This window comes from Mandrillus leucophaeus, unplaced genomic scaffold, assembly GCF_000951045.1.
Source record: "Mandrillus leucophaeus isolate KB7577 unplaced genomic scaffold, Mleu.le_1.0 Scaffold194, whole genome shotgun sequence".
NCBI classification, from domain to species: Eukaryota; Metazoa; Chordata; class Mammalia; order Primates; family Cercopithecidae; genus Mandrillus; species Mandrillus leucophaeus.
The window spans coordinates 1755934-1778504 of record NW_012101965.1 but is presented as its reverse complement, the minus strand read 5'-3'; the positions used below and the strand labels follow the sequence as shown (position 1 = coordinate 1778504).

General features: G+C 37.1%; 1 long non-coding RNA gene across 1 annotated transcript; it reads left to right on the top strand.

Annotated features, from left to right (window-relative positions):
- The first annotated feature begins 11369 nt into the window (after window positions 1–11369).
- Window positions 11370–20563, top strand: LOC105538542. The gene is made up of 4 exons (XR_001005925.1): window positions 11370–11463; window positions 17741–17818; window positions 19955–20134; window positions 20397–20563. It is a non-coding gene; the product is annotated as an uncharacterized LOC105538542 (long non-coding RNA).
- Window positions 20564–22571: the final 2008 nt, after the last annotated feature.

The window sequence follows — 22571 nt, the reverse complement described above, 5'->3', positions numbered from 1 at the left end:
GACAATTGTTGTCTTGTTTTAATCCTTTCCAAAAGATGGTTTATAATGAGCTATAGAACTTTGACAGGTCCACTCAAATACAAGTTTCTGATAACTTTGGAGATTGTAACATTGAAATAAAGGAAAAATGTGCAGGATGACTCATGAAGAGCTGAAGTGTTCACAAATATCAAGCAAAACAAGAACTAAATGTACTGAACTCAGAAAACTGAAGCAATCTTTTTAACTTTTGTTGGAATATTGCTGAACCTTGTTTTGTTTTTCAGGGTTAAGGAAACTTATTTTCAAGTAGTTACAGCCTTTAATAACTGAGTAAGCTATACTCCTGTTAACAAGATTTGGAGCACATTTGTCTCTCTCTCTCTCTCTCTCTCTCTCTCTGCCTGGTTCCCATAGAATTTAGGAACTATCTGTGAGTATTCTTAACTTATGGCAATATAGTTATTTGTGTCAGTGTGATACGAATCCATTTTTCTTTTGCAGCAGGATGCAATTGGAGAAACCAGTTGTTTTACCATGAGTCAAGCTCAACTTGCAGAGCTGATAAAAGCCCCACAGGAAAAACTGTCCTCATATCCTTATCTGCACAGTCCCTGTACAGGATTCCTAGCCTGTGGTCAGTAAAGAATGTCACTTTCTAACAGGCCAACGAGCTCCAAGTTTATCTTGGGACCTTAAGGGGGCAGATCAGCCAACTCACAGGTGTTTGAGGATATAAAACCATGGCTAGGTTTGGCTTTAATAGGTCTCATCTGAGATTCCTTGTGGAACAGAATTTCATCAAAGTCAATCTAAAAGGCCTATGTAGAAACAGTTATTCTTGCTGCACTTTATGCAAATAATCAGGCCAAATATAAAACTAAAGTTTATTTTTGCAAACCACTCTGTCCTACCATGATTTGTTTTTTAACAAAAATTAGGACTGGAGAAAGAGAAATTATGTTTCAAAACTTATCATAAATTTGTTGTTCATTTATAAACTAATTAGTTGTTTTTACGTTTGTGCCTACATTTTAGACTAACCCTGCTTGTTTCTGTAAACCAATCAGCAATCTCTGGCTACAGCTCAGAAAGAACAAAAGGGGATGGATAATGTAAAAGTATGGATCAATATTCTAGTTCTGAGCAATTATCCTGCAAATCCTGCCAGGCAATGGGAATAAATAGTGTGCCTATCATCCAGAGGTTTCCTTTTTGGGAAAGTAAGACCAAGGGAGCTAACAAAACCAAGCACTATGCATGCAAATCCTAGCAGGCATAACTATAGCCACCAGTTATCTAGGTATGTCACAAAATATCCTTTTCTCTCCCTTGTTGGTGGAGGAGTCAAATACACAGCTTCACCTTAGCATTTGGCTTATGATAAGGAGTCCATGCAGTGCTCCCTGAAGCACATTTTTGTCCCAAACTCAATTCCATGCTTCAGGTCAAAGCTCTAGGAAAGAAAACTGGATCTAAGGGATCTAGAGGCAGATGATAACAGAGGTTAAAAGACACAGTTCAGGTGAGCATGGCTAATTCCTGCCGATTAAGCCAAGCCTCCCATTTCACAGATAAGGGCCATGCTAGTATCCATGGCATAAAAGGGATCTAGTGAACTCCAAGGTTGCTGACAGTAGGGGGAAAAGAGACATAGATAAGAGTGGATAATTCCTATTCTCTAGGCCTTCCCTGCTTCACGGGGGCAAGCTGCTTTGGCACCAATGGGTGGCACCTGCCAAGGTTGCTGGGACTCGGGGACGCAAGGATGGAGAAGGGAAAGAGGATGTTCTTTTTCTCCCTCGTGTACCCCGGTATTTGCTAGGAAAAGAAGGGAACCAGGGACCCCTGCCCTGTTCTTTCTAAATGGGTAGCCATTCATCTTCAGTCTGTATCCCTTTCAAATGCATCCTGAATCCCTGGGACTCCTTTGAAAAAAATGCCTTTTTTTTTTTTTCCTTTTTCCTCCTTTGTCCTCTCCTCGCTGATGGGTAATTTTGTCTCTGTACTATGGGACACTCCCCTCAAATGCATTCTCCAAACTGGGGAAAGTTAATTTCCCAAACATCAAACTGGCTGGCGTAGGACTGGGTTCAGGTGAAGGGAACCAGAAACCCAACATGCTGGCAAAAGGGGAAAGTTGTTTTCACCAGTTGGGCTTTTGGCCTCCCGCTCCCTGTGCAAACAGGTAAAAGGCCTCGGAATTTTTAAGTTGTCCTTACCCCACCCCCTGGCCCCTGCCTTGTTTCATTTTGATACATATTTTCTAATAATCCGGTTTTTCTCTTCTCCCCTTCAGTCCATCAAACTCCAAACAGTCATGCAACTGGAGCCTTAGACAATGGCCCCTTCTGCCAGGCTCCCTTAGATAGGCCTCCGAGGGAGCTCTGAGGGCCATTTTCCCCAAAACAGTGTACCTTGTCAGTAGGAAGCAGTTAAGATTGGTCTTTGACCTTATCCTTATTTTAAAGGCAGTTGGATGTACTTCTTCAGAGGGAGAATGAGACAGTCAGATGGGAGGGGGTCCCAGAAAACCTCTAATTGGTCTGCACACTGGGAGGAGTGCGCATTGGCATGGAGCTTCAGGAAGTTCACGCTGTTTGCAGGAGGGGAGCCTGGCCTCTCCTCATCCGGTGTGGTAACCTGGGGATTCAATCTGAGATGGGGACCTGTTAATAGGAACCTCTCTTGCTTTGCTGAGTTTTTCTCCTTTTCACCCAATAAAACCCTGCCCTCCTCAAATTGTCTGCCAGTCTAATTTTTTGTGGTCATGGACTGAACTAAGGAAAAATTCCTACAACAGCACCATCCCCAAATTCCTGGGTTTGGCTGGTGATAAGAGGACATCAGAAACATAAGTGATAGTAATATAATTTCCTGGAATAAAACACTTCCCAGTACAATGAGTAGGCTTTCCCGAGTCTTTGTTATACCACAGCGGCCTATAAGGTTTCTTGTTGTTGCCCTTAGCTCCTGGAAGAACAGAATCATTCTTGTCAGCTCTGCCTGTAATTCTTTCTCATTATGTCAGTTAGAAAGACAGGTGCTGTTTTAGTCAGATGCTGGATGTGGCTGGAGACTCCTCCAGCCTGAGAATCAGCTGAGATGGTTGCAAAGAGCCCTCAACTGAAAAATCTATGCAGATCACTCATGACTCTGGTCACTCTCTAGCTTCTGGAAGAATTTGGTGAATGTGTTTCTTTGCACGTAAAACAAAGAAAGATGATACTTGCATACTTGCATACTTTCTGAGAAAGTTCTGAGAAGAGTGACTTCATAGTAAGGTATTCTGAATTTGGTATGGAGGTGGTCCACCTTTTCATAAAAGAAGAAAGACTGTACAGATAACACATTTCATCTTGATGTTGGAATTTATATCTGACTCGTTATTTAGCTTTGTATTCATAGTTTTGGTTCAAATCTTTACTTAGCATACAATTATGAGCTTAAGGTGTCAGGAAGGCTACCGCCCAGAATGAGCTAAGACTTGAAAAGGATACAAAACTCAATATTAGGAAAATATGAAGGGAAATTACAATGGGGGTTTTAAGTTTTATTTGAGCAAGAAGAACAAGGAAGCAATTTGCCTACTGCCTGGAGCAAGGGAGGTAATGTTGACAGATTTCAGAAAGAAAGCAGAACATCCCCAGTTCAGTATTTTCTGTAGAGAAGGCTGTTCAGAGAGAGAAAGGTAAGTCAATGGAAATCCAAGATTTGTTGGGAATTTTTGGAAAATATATCACTAAATGGAGCCTATCAAATGGAGTCAGTTCTCTGTGGCTCAGAAACATTAGAATGAAAACAGAGAGAGGCGGTTTCTTAACTGCTAAAAATGATCTTTTAGTAGCACACAGAGCAAGAGAGATACTCAAAAAAGGAAAAAGGAAGCACATAACATATTGATTTGGACTCTGCAGATCAACAAGACTGATATTGGTATTAGATAAAATTCTAGGGAAATGTATTGAAAGGATAGTCTGTGATGTAATGACATGGTGACCCTGGGGAGACATAGTAATTTCTGGGAGAGAGCATCTGGTTCATTAGAGCACATCCATCTGGACAGTGCTCATTGCCTTGATTGATGGGCTTACTGGAGAAGTAAGACCAGTGAATACAGATTTGGCATGGCGTTGACCTAGAGTCCCATGACATTTGGCAGACAGTGGGGAAAATATGCCCATGTTGATGGGTATGAGTTACTTGCACTGATGTAGCTCTAACATGCAGGTTAAAGGATCCTGGTTGGAGGTCTCTCATGGTCAGACTCAGCACTGAGACTCCCTCCTGTTCCACATTTTCACAACTATCTGAAAGAGATTTATATGGTATGGAGATCACATCTGTGGGTGCTGATGAAAAGCTGACATTTGTGGTAGGAAGGAGGATATACATATAGACAAAAATTTTATACCAGTGTGATAGAATCCTCAAAGGGCTTTGACAGACTAGGGTGATGGACCCAATCTAATTTGTTGTCTAGGTCTCAGTTTTCTCAGCTGTGAAATGGGGGATCATAAGATTATCATTCCCATAGGATTGCTGTGGAGAGTCAATAAAATAATGGATTATATGGCAATTCATTTAGCCCCATGCATAGGCCATGGTTAGTGCTCAGCTATTATTTTATTTGATACAACTACTAATATAGTTGTATTAAGTTGCATTAAGTTGTATAGTTGTATTAAGGCAATAAGTAAAACCAAACAAAAGGAAAAACCAAAAAACTCTAGACTTAGGGTCAAAAATCAGCTTCGCATATACAGAACCAGGAAGGTGTAACTTAATGGAAATTCACAGGACAAATATCTAAGTGTTTGGATTGACCTTAAGCTCCATATGAGCCAGAGTGTATCTAACTGTCACTAACATCCCATGTGTGACTTGGGTTGCCTGCCAGAATTTGTGTCTAGAACAAGGAAAGTAGTAATTTCATTTGCCCATTTGAAGCTGTCTCCAAGGGACCTCTCACCAGAGGGTCCAAGTTCAGAGTTGGGCCACGTACCTTCAGGGATTCTCAGCCCTGGCTGCAAATTAGAATCACCTGGGGAGCTTAGACGACTGCCAGTGTCTCTGAGTCCCAACCCAAAACAACTAAATCAGAATCCTGGCCACTACTTTAAATAAAATATTGACCATGAGGAGCTTTTCCTTTAGAAATACATCCAGGATAGTGATGGGATTTGAAACTCAGCTATCTAAAAAGTGATTATGCAAAGATCCGGGGTTTATTTAAGAAAGGTGGATGTGTGCCATTAAACAAGTGAAGGGCTGAGATGTAGAAGCTAAGATTAACTTTTCCTGTTTTGAGAGGGCAGAACTTGGACACTGCATGAATTAAAGGAAAATAGGTATGTATTAATTTAAAAATAATATTCCAAACTACTAAATTTGCTAGAAAATTAAACAAGTTATTTTGAGAAATAATTACATTCCCATGATTGCTGGTATTCAATGTTTTCCTAACTACTTTCCAGGTATGTTATAGAAGGAAGTTGTATACATAAAAGGAGACTTTATGTTTCAATTAGTTAATACCTTTATGATTTTATTAAAAATTCTTATTCTTTTAGCTGATGAAATTCACCACATTCACTAAGCTGTCAGGAGGCAGGCATTGGTAGTTTTTAAAGGCTTGTCAGGTGCCTTGCCACCTCCCAGCAATGTTCTGGTTCCTAACTCCACCTGATTTCCAGAACCCTAGTGATAACAATGCTGTATGATTAACCAGGGGTTGTGGAAAACAATCCTCTATGCTCCATTCACAGTGTACCTGGGAAAGACTTTAAATAGTTAAGGTAACCAAACCTAGAGATCCAGACAACAGTGTGTAACACAGAATCCTGGAATCCTTGGGAATTTTCTGTCTTTCGACTATTCCAATCTCTAACAGGGCAGATTGAATTATGTTAGGAAAAAAACTTTGTGGTAAAAGTCTTCAACATATCACAAAAGATTTTTGATCCTCAGTCAATTACCCACGTATTTGAAAACAGTCAATACAATTGAATTCCAGTGAAATAAAAGGAGTTGGATAGTCCCTTGGAGGTTGTGACAATAGAGGATTAAATTTTTACTCTGGAACTCAAAGTCCAGAATACCATCTGCTTAGTCCACCTCTTTCTGTTCCTATTTTTAATGCATTGTTCTTTCTGAGTATGAATAACATTTCTGTGCTAATAAGTCTGCATTGCTGTAGGTAAATGATTATTCATCAAAAGGGAGAAAAAGCACCTTGGCAAAGAAGAGAGTTTTATTTCATCCAGGTTATTCATTAGTGATCAGAAAACAAGAGATATCCCATTAATTCTGTGAAATTCCAACTGATCTCTTTGTTTCACCGCCAAAGACTGAGAGGGAGAAGGGCCTTTTCTTTTAACCCTTAATCTCAGTCTCAAGTCAATTTGTTTTTAAATTTTAGGAAAAGCCTTTTCAGTCATTAATTGATCTAGTGAATTGGTAGGGGGTGGGGTGGGGCTCTGTTTCCACTTCATTACTCAACATCTTTGTTTTTCTATGTGTTTTCCTTCATTCAACGTAACTGTTAAAAGAATTGACTGGTTTTGACCAATGTGGTATGCTGTAAAGAATATTAAGATATACATACCTTCATTATTTGATTTAGGCTAGATCATTTTGAATCAAAATGGGTCCAGAGAAGAGTCCTTAGACCTATAACATTTTGGGTGTTTAACACATATTTGTTGGGTTAGTGAATAATTCCCATAACATTAAACACAACATAAAAAATTACTGGAGGCAGGGTCTCACTCTGTTGCCCAGGCTGGAGTGCACCAGTACGATCATAGCTCACTGCAGACTTGAACTCCTGGGTTCAAGTGATCCTCTCACTTCAGCCTCCCAAGTAGCTAGCACTACAGGCTCACACCACCACACCTGGCTAACTTTTATATACTTTTTTTGTGGAGATAGTGTCTTGATATGTTGCCCAAGCTGTTCTCAAACCCCTGGCCTCCCAAAGGACTGGACAAAAAAATTATTATTATTATTATTTTGAGACAGTATTTCGCTCTGTCTCCAGGCTGAAGTGCAGTGGCACGATCTTGGCTCACTGTAACCTCTGCCTCCCAGGTTCCAGCGATTCTCCTGCCTCAGCCTCCCCAGCAGCTGGGACTACAGGCCTGCACCACAACACCTAGCTAATTTTTGTGTTTTTAAAACAGACGGGGTTTCACCATTTTGACCAGGATGATCTCTATCTCTTGATCTTGTGATCAACCTGCCTTGGCCTCCCAAAGCGCTGGGATTACAGGCATGAGCCACTGCGCCTCGCCAAAAAAATATTTTTATTTATTTTTATATCCACGTTTGTCTATGTGATTCACTTTATCCAAGGTGAGTTCTACAATCTTGTGGTCTATGTTGCTAGTTGCCTTCCCTCGATCCCTTGTCTCATTTCTCAGGTGCTAACGACACCCCAATTTTTTTAGGGCAGGGATGTCCCCAGGAAAACATGCTAGCCACTAGGTGGAGCCAGGAGATACAGGTCTAGCCAATGAGAAGAAAGCTTAACCTGCTGGAAGCTTCAGAGAAAGCTTTTGGATTTCCTATTAAAGGGGAATTGATAAGGCGCCACCTGTCCCATTTTTCCTGTCTTGAACCTGCAACTCAAGCATTCATGTTGTGACGTTGGGGAAAGGGCAAACTGCAGAGACATTGGCCCTGCCGTGGAAGATCTGCTCTTTAGAAAAAAAAGTCACAACCCATGATACGTGCAGCAGATATGTAGTCTCTGGTAGGCTCAAGGTACTGTTTTGTCTAGAGGCAGGTAACCAAGAAGCTGATGCTTAAATTGTGTTTTCAGACAAATGAAAGAAGAATATCCTGAATTTATACAATGACTGGGAGAAGGCTTAATGTGTTCTTAGAATTGTAACTCCTATTTGGAGAGATTGCAGAAAGGAGCACCAGGGACAGAATCCATGGAAGGGCCACAGTAATAATGAAATGAAAACCGAATGCATGCTTCCCTTCTATGCAGCTACTGACTCTCTGCCTACAAACGTTAGTTCAAGCCTAAAAGAAGTGTGATTAAACTCGAGAAAAAGAAATAATAAAAATTAAACATTTTACTTCTTTATCCTTTTCTCAATTAATAATGTATGAAGTGGCCAACTGCAGTGGCTCACACCTGCAATCTCAGCACTTTGGAAGGCCAAGGTGGGCAGATTACCTAAAGTCAGGAGCTCAAGACCAGCCTGGCCAACATGGTGAAACCCCATCTCTACTAAAAATACAAAAATTAGCAGGGCTTGGTGCTGTGCACCTGTAACCCCAGCTACTCGGGAGGCTGAGGCAGGAGAATTGCTTGAACCCAGGAGGCGGAGGTGGCAGTGAACCAAGATCATACACCACTGCACTCCAACCTGGGTGACAAAGTGAGACTCCATCTCAAATACTACTACTACTACTACTACTAATGATAATAATAACGTATGAAGCAATATTCAACTGGCAGTAAAGATTGTAGCTGGGTTCTCCTTTGGTTGACCCAATGCTTCTTTTTCTCTTGATTTCCTTTTCTGATCATTCTATAATATTTTAGTAGGGAGATGAAATAAGTTCTTTGTTGTTGATGATTCCTTTAAAGAATCACATTTAATTTCTCTAAAGCAGCAGTGAGCAAACTTTTTCTGCAAAGGATAAGTATTTTAGGCTTTGTGGGACACAAGCTCTCGTTGCAACTATTCCACAGTATTGTGGAACTGCAGCTTTCTCAGTACCAACGTACTGAGTACTGAGAAAGCAGCTCTAGACAATGTATAAATGACTAGGTGTGGTTGTTTTAATAAAATTTTATTTACCAAAACAGGCAAAAGACTAGATTTGACTCATGGGTCTAGTTTGTTAACCCCTACTCTAACATTAACATGAAGTTCCAACAACTGCGTTGGATTAAGCTGCTTAGTCCACACTTAAGACACGAGAATCAATAGTGACAGATTCTTAAAATTTTCAAGTTGGAGGGAAACTGACTCAGTAAGGATAAGAAACACACCCTCATCGACAGCAGAGCCAGGCATGGAATCTGGGGATTTGAGAATCCCAACTGAGTTGCCTCTTCACAGCCATCATTCATTCTACTGTCAAAAAAAAAAAAAAAAAAAAATTGTAATGTATAGAAAAATGAGCACATGATGCCTAATTTCAAAATTCTTTAGTGCTTTTTAAGGAAATATCTTTGTTATATTACATAGTAAATATTTATGCATGATATTAATGTTAGAAGTTTCTACTGTGATTTTTGTTTTTGTGTTCTTGGAGATATAGGTTAAACACACAACGCTGTTTAATTGATGCCATCTTTCATTAGGCAGAGCTTACTACCATTTGCAAATTTAATGCTTCTTTCAGGACTGAACTGAAGCCCAAAGTTGTAAATAGTGATGTGCTCTTCACACCCAGTGCCAAGGCCAGCACAGTTCCCATCCCGTCTCCCAAAGAACCTTGCATGCATCCCAAAGCCCAGGAGAGAGCAGTCACATCAAGGGTTCATTGCTCATCAGAGTCCTGGGGCCTTCTGGGCAGCTGTTAACTTGGATCTCAAAGAGAAAACTCCTATTTCCAGCAGAAAAAGAAGGCAGTATGGGTGGGTGGCTAAGCTGATGAGTGAAAGGCAAGAAAAGAATGGTATTGAACCTCTGGGCACTGAACAAAACAATGCGCCTATTTGATTCTAGGCAAAAAGAAAAAGCCAAATGACATTTATGCTCATTTTCTGCTTCCAAACTTACCATGCCTATCCTCAGTTCTCATTCCTTCAGGGCCACATCCCTTCCAAGCTAACAGTTTTACGACAGCCCTCTGTTGGATAGAAACTAAATTTCATCATGATATCTTCTTCGTGCCAATTTACGTAAACCAGAAAGGTTGGAAGTATGCTCTAGTCCCGGTGCGCTCCCAACCACCCGTTCAAAGCCAAAGTTCTTCAGAACAACGTTTTTTCCCCACATGGGCAATTGGGATCATTGACGGTTATTGTGATTCTAAAATCAGTGTGTTCTGCGTATATAATAGATGATATAAAAGCAGAGCTATGTCAGTGATTTCCAAACTTTCTTTTTTGGTAGCGAATCATATTCAAACAAAATAATGAACACGCTGTTCAGTTTGAAGTCAGGACCCATTTCAGCCCCAGAGCAGTTCCTGCAGCCTCTCCACAGAAACAAAGCGCCAAAGAAAGGCCAGTGTGGAAAAACGTACTCAACGGAATCTCTGTGTTTAGAGAAACCCTAGGGAGGATGCTTTGTGAATTTCTTTTTCTGTTTAAAAACTTTTTTTAAAATAAATTGATTTCCAAATCATGAAACACTTTCTGCCTCCAAATTTTTGTGTCAATTTTATTATTTCCACAGACAAAATTTCTTCCAAATTTCTGCAGCTCAGTGAGCCATAATAGTATTAGTATGTAGTGTTATGGTCATCAAAGATGACAGAACATAGAACATTCTGGAAGGTGTAGAAGTTAGAGGAATATATCCTTGCCCACACAAGGTGGTCTCTGGGGCTGTCTTCTAAAGCCCACCAAGTACTCATTCATTACTTATTTAAAGATATAGTGCTTTGACACCTGATGGGCTAAAAATTAAATGATTTTCTTGTTTCCCAATAGTGGGTCTATCTCTTGGGGGCAGATCTACTGTAAGCAAGAATCAACATTTTTTAAAATTTGAAGGAATTAACTTATAATGAGAAATATAATAATCACACAGAGCATTCTCTACTATGGTAGATCTACAAGATGTCCTAGCCCATCAGGCCCATCAGCCTAGAACCGAAAGGAACAGACCTGAAGTCTGAAAAATTAAGTTTATAGAACCACTTCCAAACAAGGAAAAAGCTGAGTTATTATAGAATTTGAAGGAAGGGTGGAATTAAAGTGAACATTAAATGAAGCAGTGCTTTGATGGGCTCAAAACAAAACAAGACTGTGAGTAGAGGATCAATATCAAGTCTAGACCATGACATGGACTTCAGGCCCTGTTTCCTTAAAAACTACAAAGTCAAGATTGATGTTGAATATAGTGTCTAGACACCCCTTATCTGAAGCTCTACAACTGACTTGGAAATGGGGAAATGGAGGCTGCTTCACTGGGTCAAGGTGACTGAGATCCTCCGGGCAAGAATGGAGTATTTCATCCCTACTAATACTATTTCAAACGTGACATTTTGATAGTCTATAATATTAGATAAACATGTTTCTTCATGAGTGAGAAGGCAGTAATCCTTCAAAGAAGAAGGAAGGTTGAGTGACACTTTATAGCTGTGGTCCTTGGGAGAAGCATTGTTTCCCATAAATGTTGTTGCTGGCTTTATCATGTCTGTTATTCTAAACTGATGGATGACTGGAGGAATGTTTACTTTCTCAGGGGATGGCGAATGGCTCTTGCAGTTAGCTGGCTGAGCGTGTGAGCAGTATGTGTGAGCAAGATCATTGGTGTCTCCAGCAGTTAAGAGCACCAGGTGAGGACAGCAGCCACACTCACCTCCCATTGACTTTGACCCTTCCCTCTCTTCTGTGCCTCCCTTATTCCTTACACCCTTTCGTATTTTCCCTGGTGGAGAGATGGGGGAAGACGGAGGTGGCAAAAAAACTTTCTTTTGATACATCCCTCATTTACATGTGCTAATATTTTCAGTCAAACTTTTCATCTTTCTGTCTTGGTCCATTTTGAATTAACTTCATAGCTTAATTCTGAGAGGGTAATGGACATCACATCATATTTCTAAATTATTAGGGGACATATCTCATAATTTCCCCTAAAAATTATTTTAAAAAACTGTATATTAGTTCAATGCGAGGAAACATAGACCAAATTATCCTTACTAGAGAATTATAGTTTTGGTTGAAGTCATCATTTGGTTGAATTGTAATTTTAGAAAGCAGTAAGATCTTTTCGTCCAACACATTTGTTTTAGAAATGACATAACGGAAGCCCAGAGAAGCATAATAATGTGTCAAATTTTGAGGGGGCCACAGAGCCTGGCCAGATATAGAACAGATGTGTTGATTTCTTTATTGTTAGGTTGAAGGTAGCTAGCCAAATGTCTAGCTTCCCCTTCAGCTGAGCTCCAATAAAATACTGAAAACAACTTCTAAGTAAAATTGACTATCTTATGTTTACTTGGTTACATGGTAGTTTGTTTATTGGGGGTTAACTCTTTGCCCGACTAAATGAAAGTGAAAATGATATTTTCAGCCCTGCAGCACTTTTTTAAAAAAAGAAAATGCTTCTACATACACACTTTCCTTTTTAAAAATGTATAGAAAAGTTAATAAATGAGTTCACTTTCAAATCAAAGGTTTCTTGATGTGATTTCTACATAATTTTCTGAATTTTCCAAATGAGGAAGATCTGAAATCCCCAGGGCAATTTCTGTTCATGGATAAGCCGGATAAGCCTGGACTTCCCAAGTGATGTCACAGTGAGACTTGAGCTTCAATAATCAAGAACTTCAAGACCAAACCAGCATTTCAAGAGATTATCAAGAAAATAAATGTGAGAAGAGCTTGGTGAGATGTTCAACTGAAATAATATAGTCCTGTTTTCCTTAAGTACTTATAATTACATGTTGAAAATGAACTCTAAACATTTCTTGCTATCCAGTGTCTGAATAACCTGAAGACAACATTGTAAAAACTGTCTAGCAAGATGTTTACAGCATAATATTTTTAAGTGATGGAAACGAGTTGCAAGACAATCTAGAGACTACAATTCAAGTTTGGGTCAAAAAAAGAAAGAAAGAAAAGGAAAGAATAGAAAAAAAAATTACCTGTGGCTTTTGTGAGTGTGTGGAAAATAATATTTTCAAGGTATCAAAAATATCTGGATAGAAATCCACCGAACTGTTAGATGTAGTTGCCTCTTGGACTATATGAATGAGAGGGCAGGAGATTTTTATTTTTTACTTTATGATCTTTTGTGTTTATATTGGTTGTACTTAGCATTGCCATATTTATAATTAAAAAATTCAATTGGGAAAATGTTATTCAAGTCTGAAACCATCACATCTCACTTGATTCATGACTTCTTTAGGTTTGAGTATCATTAACATTTAGCAAGAACGTGAATGTGAATTTCTTTTAATTTCAGTATCAATGGCTTAGTAAAGCTCTTTCTGATGCATTAAGATGTAAAGAAATTATACTGAACTCTATAATATTATTATATAATATAGAATATTATATATGATAATGTTAATATGTGATATGAGTATTAGAAACTCTGAATTTGTCAGAAATTTAATCTATTTGTGAATTCATTGATTCATTTAATAAATGTTTAAGTACTTTCTATGCAGAAGACTCTGTCTGAATTAGATATTAGAAACGAACATGAAAAGTTATAGTCCTTACCCCTAAAGAGCTTGTGCTCTGTTGGAATGGACCAGCACACAGAAAACAACTGATACACCATGAGAAGTAGTATAATAGATAAGTCTCAATGGCATGTGGGGATTCATAGCATTTTCTTTGGAAAATGCTCCCAGGCACACTGAGTTGATTCCCTGGTAACTGTGCTTATATTGGGTGACACTGTTCTTACTGGTCACATTAAATTAGAACAGGTATGTCCCTTTACAACAATATTTTAAATATATATGTGTATGAAGCTATAATTTTTATATAATTGAGTGTTGGCCAAATATGAAAGACAATAGAATTGAATTCTTTTTTTTTTTTTTTTGAGATGGGTCTTGCTATGTCACCTGGCTGGAGTGCAGTGACATGATCTCAGCCCTCTGCAATCTCTGCCTCCTGGGTTTGAGTGATTCTCTTGTCTCAGCCTCCTGAGTAGCTGGGATTACAGGCACATGCCACCACACCCAGGTGATTTTTGTATTTTTAGTAGAGACAGGGTTTCACCATGTTGGCTAGGATGATCTCTATCTCTTGACTTTGTGATCCGCCTGCCTCAGCCTCCCTGGAATTGAATTCTTATTATGCATGTCAAAGTTTCCAGTTGATAAGCCAGCAGTATTTGGATGAATAATAAAATAATGACATGTACATTTATAAACTATCATCTATTTGTTTAATGAAATATATTTTTATTTCTTTTTATTAATATTTTAGTTGAATTAATCATTATGTCATTATGATTCAGATTTTCACCAAATGTATTCTGTCAATAGTAAGGCCAATTAAGCCATGTTTTTTGAATCATTATACCTCTCAGTTCTTCTTCCTTTCAGTTTGGGTCAACTTTACTCTCCTGAGACAGCAGTGGAAATTGTCAATAAAATTCTTAAAGCAATACTTAATATTCAGAATGAACAATGAAATTTACATACAATGTTTAATCATTGTCATGGAGCTATCTATAATAAATTGCCATGATCATAGAATCTATTATAAGCTATTTTAATTGCATATGTCACTATCACAAAACTTTCATGGTCTCTTACAGCAATATCCATACAATACTTCTAAAGTTTTTCTTCTTTCAAAAATTCAGTGCTGTAATATTATAAAAATGAAAATAGCAATAAAATATTACTCAATGTATTGAAATTTCTCTTTATTTAAGACTATATCTGGACCTATAATATGTTCAGAAAATAAACTCTATAGAAATTCCCTTAGAGATTATGGATACATGAATCCTCTCCTTCACAGATATGCAGACATTCTTATTTCCCCTTTCTTTATTGGAACGCATGTTTGTTATGTCACCTGCTGTTTCTTTCAATTTGGAAAAAAAAAGCTCATTTTTTTCTAACATTTTATTAGACTTTCAATTTTATAAAAGTTAACCAAAAGTAATTTGAGTTTGTTGTAAGCTTTTGCTAACATAACCAGTAACAGATATCAGTTTACACGAAATAACCAAATTCAAGATTAATTCATTTTCTGTCAAATAATGAATTTTCTCTTAATTTGGGATTTTCTACTACTTTGCTTTCTTCTAGTATATTTCATATATTTTACTTAAATAAAATTTAATTGCTATAGCAGCATTTAGTTGCCATCCTCATTGTGTTTCTGAGTATAGTGATAAAGTTATATTTGATAAGCATATTCAGAAAACATCTAATATAATAATGAATTGCTCCACAAAATGTCATCACTGTTGAACTATTGACACAGTGGAGGGTTTGTCTCATGTGACAAATCCAAATCATGTACTATATGGTACAAAGAATGCTTTTTAAATTTTAGCCCAAATTCTGTCTTGTACATTCGTTTTTAGAGCAACTATGTTGATGCCATTATCATAGCTCTGCCTAGATAACCTTTCAGTTTAATGTCTACCACTGAAAATTGTGTTTTTAAATATCCTCATTTTAATCAAAACCCAAGCTTTTACCAACATATATAAAAGAAATTAAACACTCTTAAATTTTAATTTTTGGGGGTTAGTTCAAACATTTGAATAATAAAAGTTATTTTCCAACATGAATTTTGTTTCTGGTACAATACAGTTGAACTTAGCATTTTTAGATTTTTATTTTGTGGATGATTTATTTTCTCACTTTATTACACATAACATTTTCAAATCTTATTTTGGGTTCTTTTTAGATAGTAATCATTGGTTTCTTTCTTTTTAAAATTAAGTCAAATTTAATTTTAAGTTCTGGGCTACATATGCAGGACGTTTGCTACATACGTTTGTGCAGGTTTGTTACATGGGTAAACATGTGCCATGGTGGTTTGCTGTACCTATCAACCCATCACCTTGGTGTTAAGCCCCACATGCATTAGCTGTTTATCCTGATGCTCTCCCTCCCACAGATCCCCCGACAGAACCCAGTGCGTGTTGTTCCCCTCCCTGTGTCCATATGTTCTCATTGTTCAGCTCCCACTTATAAGTGAGAACATGCAGTGTTTGGTTTTCTGTTCCCTTATTAGTTTGCTGAGGATAATGGCTTCCAGCTCCATCCATATCCCTGCAAAGGACGTGATCTTGTTCCTTTTATGCCCGCATAGTATTCCATGGTGTATATGCACCACATTTTCTGTATCCAGTCTATCACTGATGGGCATTTGGGTTGATTCCGTGTCTTTGCTACTGTGAATAATGCTGCAATGAACATATGCATGCATGCATCTTTATAATAAAATGATTTATATTCCTTTGGGTATATACTCAGTAATGGGATTGCTGAGCCAAATGTAATTTATGGTTCTGTAGGTCTTTGAGGAATCACCACACTGTCTTCTACAATGGTTGAACTAATTTACATTCCCATCAACAGTATAAAAGCATTCCTATTTCTCCACAGCCTCACCAGCACCTGCTGTTCTTTGACTTTTTAATAATCACCATTCTGACTGGCTTGAGATGGTATCTCATTGTGGTGGTTTTGATTTGCATTCTCTAATGATCAGTGATGTTGAGCTGTTTGCATATGTTTGTTGACCACATAAATGTCTTCTTTTGAGCAGTGGCTGTTCATGTCTTTTGCCCAATTTTTAATGGGGCTGCTTGTTTTTTTCTTGTAAATTTGTTTAAGTTCCTTGTAGATTCTGGCTATTAGACTTTCGTCAGATGGACTGATTGCAAAAATTTTCTCCCATTCTGTAGGATGTGTGTTCACTCTGGTGATAGTTTCTGTTGCTGTGCAGAAGCTCCTTAGTTTAATTGGGTCCCATTTGTCAATTTTCACTTTTGTTGCAATTGCTTTTGGTGATTTTGTCATGAAATATTTGACTGTGCCTATGTGCTGAATGGTATTGCCTAGATTTTCTTTTAGGATTTTTATAGTTTGAGATTTTACATTTAAGTCTTTAATTCATCTTGAGTTGAGTTTTGTATGAGGTGAAAGGAAGGGGTCCAGTTTCAATTTTCTGCATGTGGCTTGCCAGTTTTCCCAGCACCGTTTATTAAATAGGGAATCCTTTCAATGGAGTAGAATAGAGATCTTAGAAATAAGACCACACATCTACAACTTTCTGATCTTTGACATTTGTTTCTTTATTTTTATTGGGCTTACATGTTCAAACATTATAGTATAACATTTCTCAATAATTTCTATTTAAACTAAAAAATTCCTGTTGTTTTCTGAAAATGTTTGTTGTTTGTGCTATGAAAACTTTGGGATAAATATGAAATACATAACCTTTAAAAAATATATCATGCTAATATCCTATGTCTTCCTTTACAGAATGCTATCAATTTTTGCTGTTTAAATTTTTTTAAAAAAATTCTAGTAATCGTACATTTTGTTTTGTGTTTGTGTATACATGCACAACTGATATATCTGTGTTCTTTGATTGAGATCCTAAGTGTTGTTAGCAACAAATACCTTCATTTTGAAGATTAGTTGTGAAGCATTTGACAGTAGTAACATAGTATTTTGTTTTTGATGTGAAAACGTAAAAGTCAGTTTTAACACTTTTCTCTCCATTTGAGAGAATTTTGATATAAAATGGAGTATAACATTTTCTGCAATGTTCAGGCAATGAAAAATCAAAATCATTTACTTGCAGCAGAGTGTATTTTGCAAGAAACATTTTCACACTGTCAAAAGTCCACATGGACTGTTTTCTAGAATCATCATCTAATAAAGAGTAAGTTCCAGAGATTTTGTCTTTCTCATTCAACTTATAATGCATGAATGTCATTTTTTTTTTTTTGCATCTTTTAAAGGGAAATGCCGAGTTGCATTTGATGTTTTTGGGTTGTGATTTTGATATAAATATCGTTTCAAATCTTTTTTGTTTTGATAAGTAATTAAATTTTCAATTGATAAGAAATATTCATATTTTAAAATGTGAATTATTGAGTTTTCTTAGTTGCAGGAATTTCATCAGAGGCATACAAGTTGTGGATTTGACTGGGACAATTTTTTGTACATTTCCATTTTTTGAACAGTCAGTAAAGCCTCAGTATATATAGAATTTGTAATATCTTATTCATAACTCTTATGTAGATTATGCTTAACATACATTTGTTCAATTTAATTGTGAGTTTAAAAAAATTAAGAAAACATCCTCTTTGAAGATTCTTTATTTCTTCTTTCTATTTTGGGGTTACTTTTACATTTTCTACTTCTTTTGTGATTTTGACTTGTAGTCATTCCTAAGGATCTAAAAGATTAAAAAATTAAATGTATTTTTACTACATTTTCATTCAAAATTACAACTTAGAATATATATACAATTTTAAAAATTAAATGTAGTTTTCCAAAAGAAGTGTTTTCTTCTAAAATATTTAAAATCATTTCTTTTTTTTTTTTTTTTTTTCTGAGATGGAGTTTCACTCTCGTTACCCAGGCTGGAGTGCAGTGGCATGATCTCAGCTCACTGCAACCTCCACCTCCCAGGTTCAAGCGATTCTTCTGCCTCAGCCTCCCTAGTAGCTGGGATTACAGGCATGCGCCACCATGCTAATTTTGTATTTTTAGTAAATTTTGTAGTTTTAGTAAAGACAGGGTTTCTCCATATTGGTCAAGCTGGTCTCAAGCTCCAGACCTCAGGTAATCCGCCCACCTCGGCCTCCCAAAGTGCTGGGATTATAGGCGTGAGCCAACGTGCCTGGCCCTAAAATCATTTCTTAAAATTAAGCAGTAAAACACAAATTGTAATTGGTGGGTTTCATAATTTTATTCAAAATTAGTTAAATCAAGCTGAATTTTAAAATTTTTACAATTTTAATAAAATTTTGTTGTTTCATAAAAACAATACTGTTTATAATTTTACCATTTAATGTCCAACTAGTTGACAATTAAAAGAATCTATACTATGTTTAAGTGATATTATAGACCCATATATATACAAATTTCAAAGCAATCTGAATTGCTTAACATTCCAAAATGTTTCTCAGCTGCTACATGTTAACTATTATGAATGCCACCCTAAAATCATAAGTGCCTCTGGAGCTGCAAATGGTAACAAGAAGAGAAATAAAAGAATCAATGTTCAGCGCTATTGGGAAACAGACTTTCATTATAAGGGGATCTATTCTATTTATGGTATCTGATAACATGGATTTTACAAGTTAATTTATTTGCCTTTATTCTTCTCTATGTGCAAGAGCTACACAAATCTCCCCTGCACTCTAAAGCACTGTTTGCTTCAAACATCCACAGCAGCACAATCCAGAAAGTCTCATGTAATTCAAATGTGGTTGCCTTGTACTCAAGATCCTAAGACAAGATACATAGAGAAATGTTTCCCTGAGGATTTAGAATTACCACTTGTGTTGCACCAAGAACTACATGTAGAATCCCAGTGATAAAGAGACCCATCTGTTTTTTAATACATTTTTTTTTTTCATGGTTTTGTCATATCCAGGGCCCTCTGAAGTGTGGAGCCCAGGGCAGGGGCCAGCCTTGCCTGAGTCTGAAAGAAAATATTGACTGGGTCATTTGGATTTTTCTTCTTATGATTTTGGAATTTAGAACTAAGGTTGTTGGGAGCTGAGCCATGTTCATGGCAGAGGAATGGAACTTCCCTTTGTGGAAGTTCCTGGATCTTCCAGAGCCTGGGGAGTTTTCCTCTTCCTTGGATTCCAGGAGATATGGTAATATTCTTTTAATAAATGCCCCTTCTGTGTAGAAATGCTTGTTTGGTTTCTGGTAGTTGTAACCTAAAGAATCTTTAGTAAGCCATTGGTCTGCTATGGGGAGGGACGAGATGAAACTGGAGCCTTGGTTGAACCCAGATCATAAAGTCATTCCAACATCTTCATACCAGGGGTAGGAAACACAGCTTGGGAAACATACTGTCTCTTTAGCCTGTCAGATTACCTTGGAAGAATTGTATAAAGGTCTCTATTCAGCACTTTCCATTGTTTCACATATGATTATATGATGTCATTAGATGAGAAGGATTTTCCTTTCAATAGTCAGCTTTGGGTGTGGGCTGAGTGTCAGGGAAATAGGAGCTGTAATTATCTCCTCTTATTGTCCTATCAGGCTCTCTCAGCTTCTAGCAGGTGAGGAAGGACTGGGATTTTAGATACTCATTTATCTCAATCTTGTTCGAATCAAGTCTTTCTTGTTTCAGAGAGGAGGAAGCTGTGCTGTGAAGGATCCTTTTTCATCATGATTATTGCATCTACAGGAGCAGTAATAAATTCTAATAGATAATGCAACTCAGTCTACTTGGATGTTCACCCCTGAGACTGGAGAAGACCTGCTGCCTTCTGCAGAGCCAAACATTCCTCACATGCTCCTTCACAATGCTGCAAGCCATATTTATTCATTTAAAAGCTAGTTCCTCGCTGTTTCTTGTACACTAATTCTTTTAAAACTTTTACAAAACAAACTAAATTTAAAGAGGAAATTATTTACTGTAGAACTAATGGCCTGAAAATAGTTGTCCAACATAGCATTGCACATAGCAACAGGAAGTAGTTTGTGTACGAGGAAGTCTCTTTCAAATGTGCTTGGATATTGACAAAATTCTCTGCCTTATAAACGAAAGAGTTCTTTTTTATATATTTTAGAGCCAATGCAGCAAGAATAGTCTTATATAGACTATAAGCTCCTGGATCACTGTGTCTACATTGCTCACTGCAGTGTCCCAACATCTAAGAACATGGTCTTAGATGTCTGGTATAGGACTGGTGCTCAGTATGCACTGAATGAATAAATGAATGAATATAGCAAAGCATTCCATGATGTTCTCTGGAATTCATTTATTCTTTGAAATTTGTTTCTTTGTTTGTTTGTTTTGGTGTAGTGGTTATGTACTACTAGGAGTATGATATGGGTTCTTCAATAAATCTCTTCAAATTATAATAAAGATTTAGTGCTAACCTTCTGCTCACTATCTCCTTCTAAGTACTACAGATGGATATGATTAGCATGCAATTTATCATCTTGATAGAATTCATGTCTTACAGGCATATGGGTTTCAAAATTGAAGTATCTAGATTTATTTTATTTTGTCAAATAGAAAATGGTTTTACTCTGTTGAGATTCCTATACTTAAAAATTTATATAGACCTAAAAAAAATCCTAAAGAAGAGTTTGAAAAGTATGCTAGGCGTTCTTCTGGCCACATAGACTACAGAGGAGAATAAGCTTAAGGAAATCATCAAGTAAAGTAAAAAACATAGTAAAACTGGTAACGTACCACCTTTCATGTAAGATAAAATCAGATAAGATTTTAAAAAGAAGCGTTTATGCTATGCTTAGGAAGCCAATCGTGTTGAAAAATCTGATATTGCAGCCATATGTGTCTGTGAATAGTTGTAACAAGTTGTAGGTAACATTTCTGAGAGCATGATACAGTGTAGGGGGACTCAATCTGTGGTCTTGGGGTCCTTGGGGAAAGGGGTATGTGAGGAGTTCTTCCAAAGTGGCCACTAAATCCACCTGTAGAGTAAACGGTGTCTGACAACTAAATAAATAACTTCCATGTGTACTTACTGCTGTGTTTTAAATGGATGCAAGAGCTGGAGCGATATCTACCATTTAATTTGTGAAAAGATTTCTAGGTTTTGTAGCATTTGCAGATTTTATGGACTTTCTCTGCAAATAAATATTGATAGTTCAGTATTATGGTTTGAGTGTGTTTTCCAAAAGTTCATGTGTGAGAACCATGGTTCCTCAGTATAGCAGTGTTGGGAGGTGGGACCTTGTTGACGGTGTTTGGTCATGGGGGCTTTGCCCTCATGAAGAGATTAAAGCAGTTCTCATGGAACTTGGTTCGTTCTCAAAAAGCAGGTTGTAAAACAGGTTGGCACACTTTGTCTCCCCTTCCTGCTTCTCCACAATGCTATGAAGCAGCACAAGGCCCTCACCAGATATAGACCCACAATCTTGGACTTTCCAGACTCCAGAATCATGAGCTAAATCAACTACTTTCCTTTCAAGTTATCCAGTTTCAGGTCTTCTATTACAGCAATAAAATCAAAGACATTCAGCTAGCACAGAAAGGTCAGCCTGCTGAAAGGCATTGGGAGCAAATGCAATGAAACTGAAAGATGGTCAGGGAAGTCCACCTCCCTCTGGCTCCATCAACCCACAGAATAAGCAAGAATGTTTGATACCACTAGGATAATATTTATTGGGCATGTGTAGCACATACTATTAAAAGGCTCATAATTTTGAACCTTTGAGAAAATTTGGGCAAGATCTGGGCTGAAGCTTATCTTTGCCCTCTTTATTATGTTTTGAAAATTAAACATTTGTTACCATTGAAGTAGATAATTTTGAAGTATTTAAGAAAAATAATGACTACATTACAGCATACAATTAATAACTAATTATAGGTCATTTTATTGAAGCAATATATTCTATTAGGAGGCATTTTGTTTTACTAGATCAAGTTATCATATGCACTAACTAAAAGATATATTGCAAAAATACTTTGTAAACTCTGAAGCACTAAAAATGCTGAGGTTATATACTTACAAGCAATAAAATTAGTTATATTTTAAAATACTTTAATAATTGCAAAAATAAAAAATCAATAACTTTCATATACATGAAAATAACCAGTTAGAAAATATAAAGCAAAAAAAACCATTTATAATAGCAATAAGAAAAATAAAATATTTAGGAATAAGCTTAAAAAGTGTTCAAAACCTAAATGAAGAAAATTGTAAATATTCCTGAAAGACGCAAAGGTAGAGGTGACCTAATAGAAAGACATCTTGAGGTCTTTGTTAGGA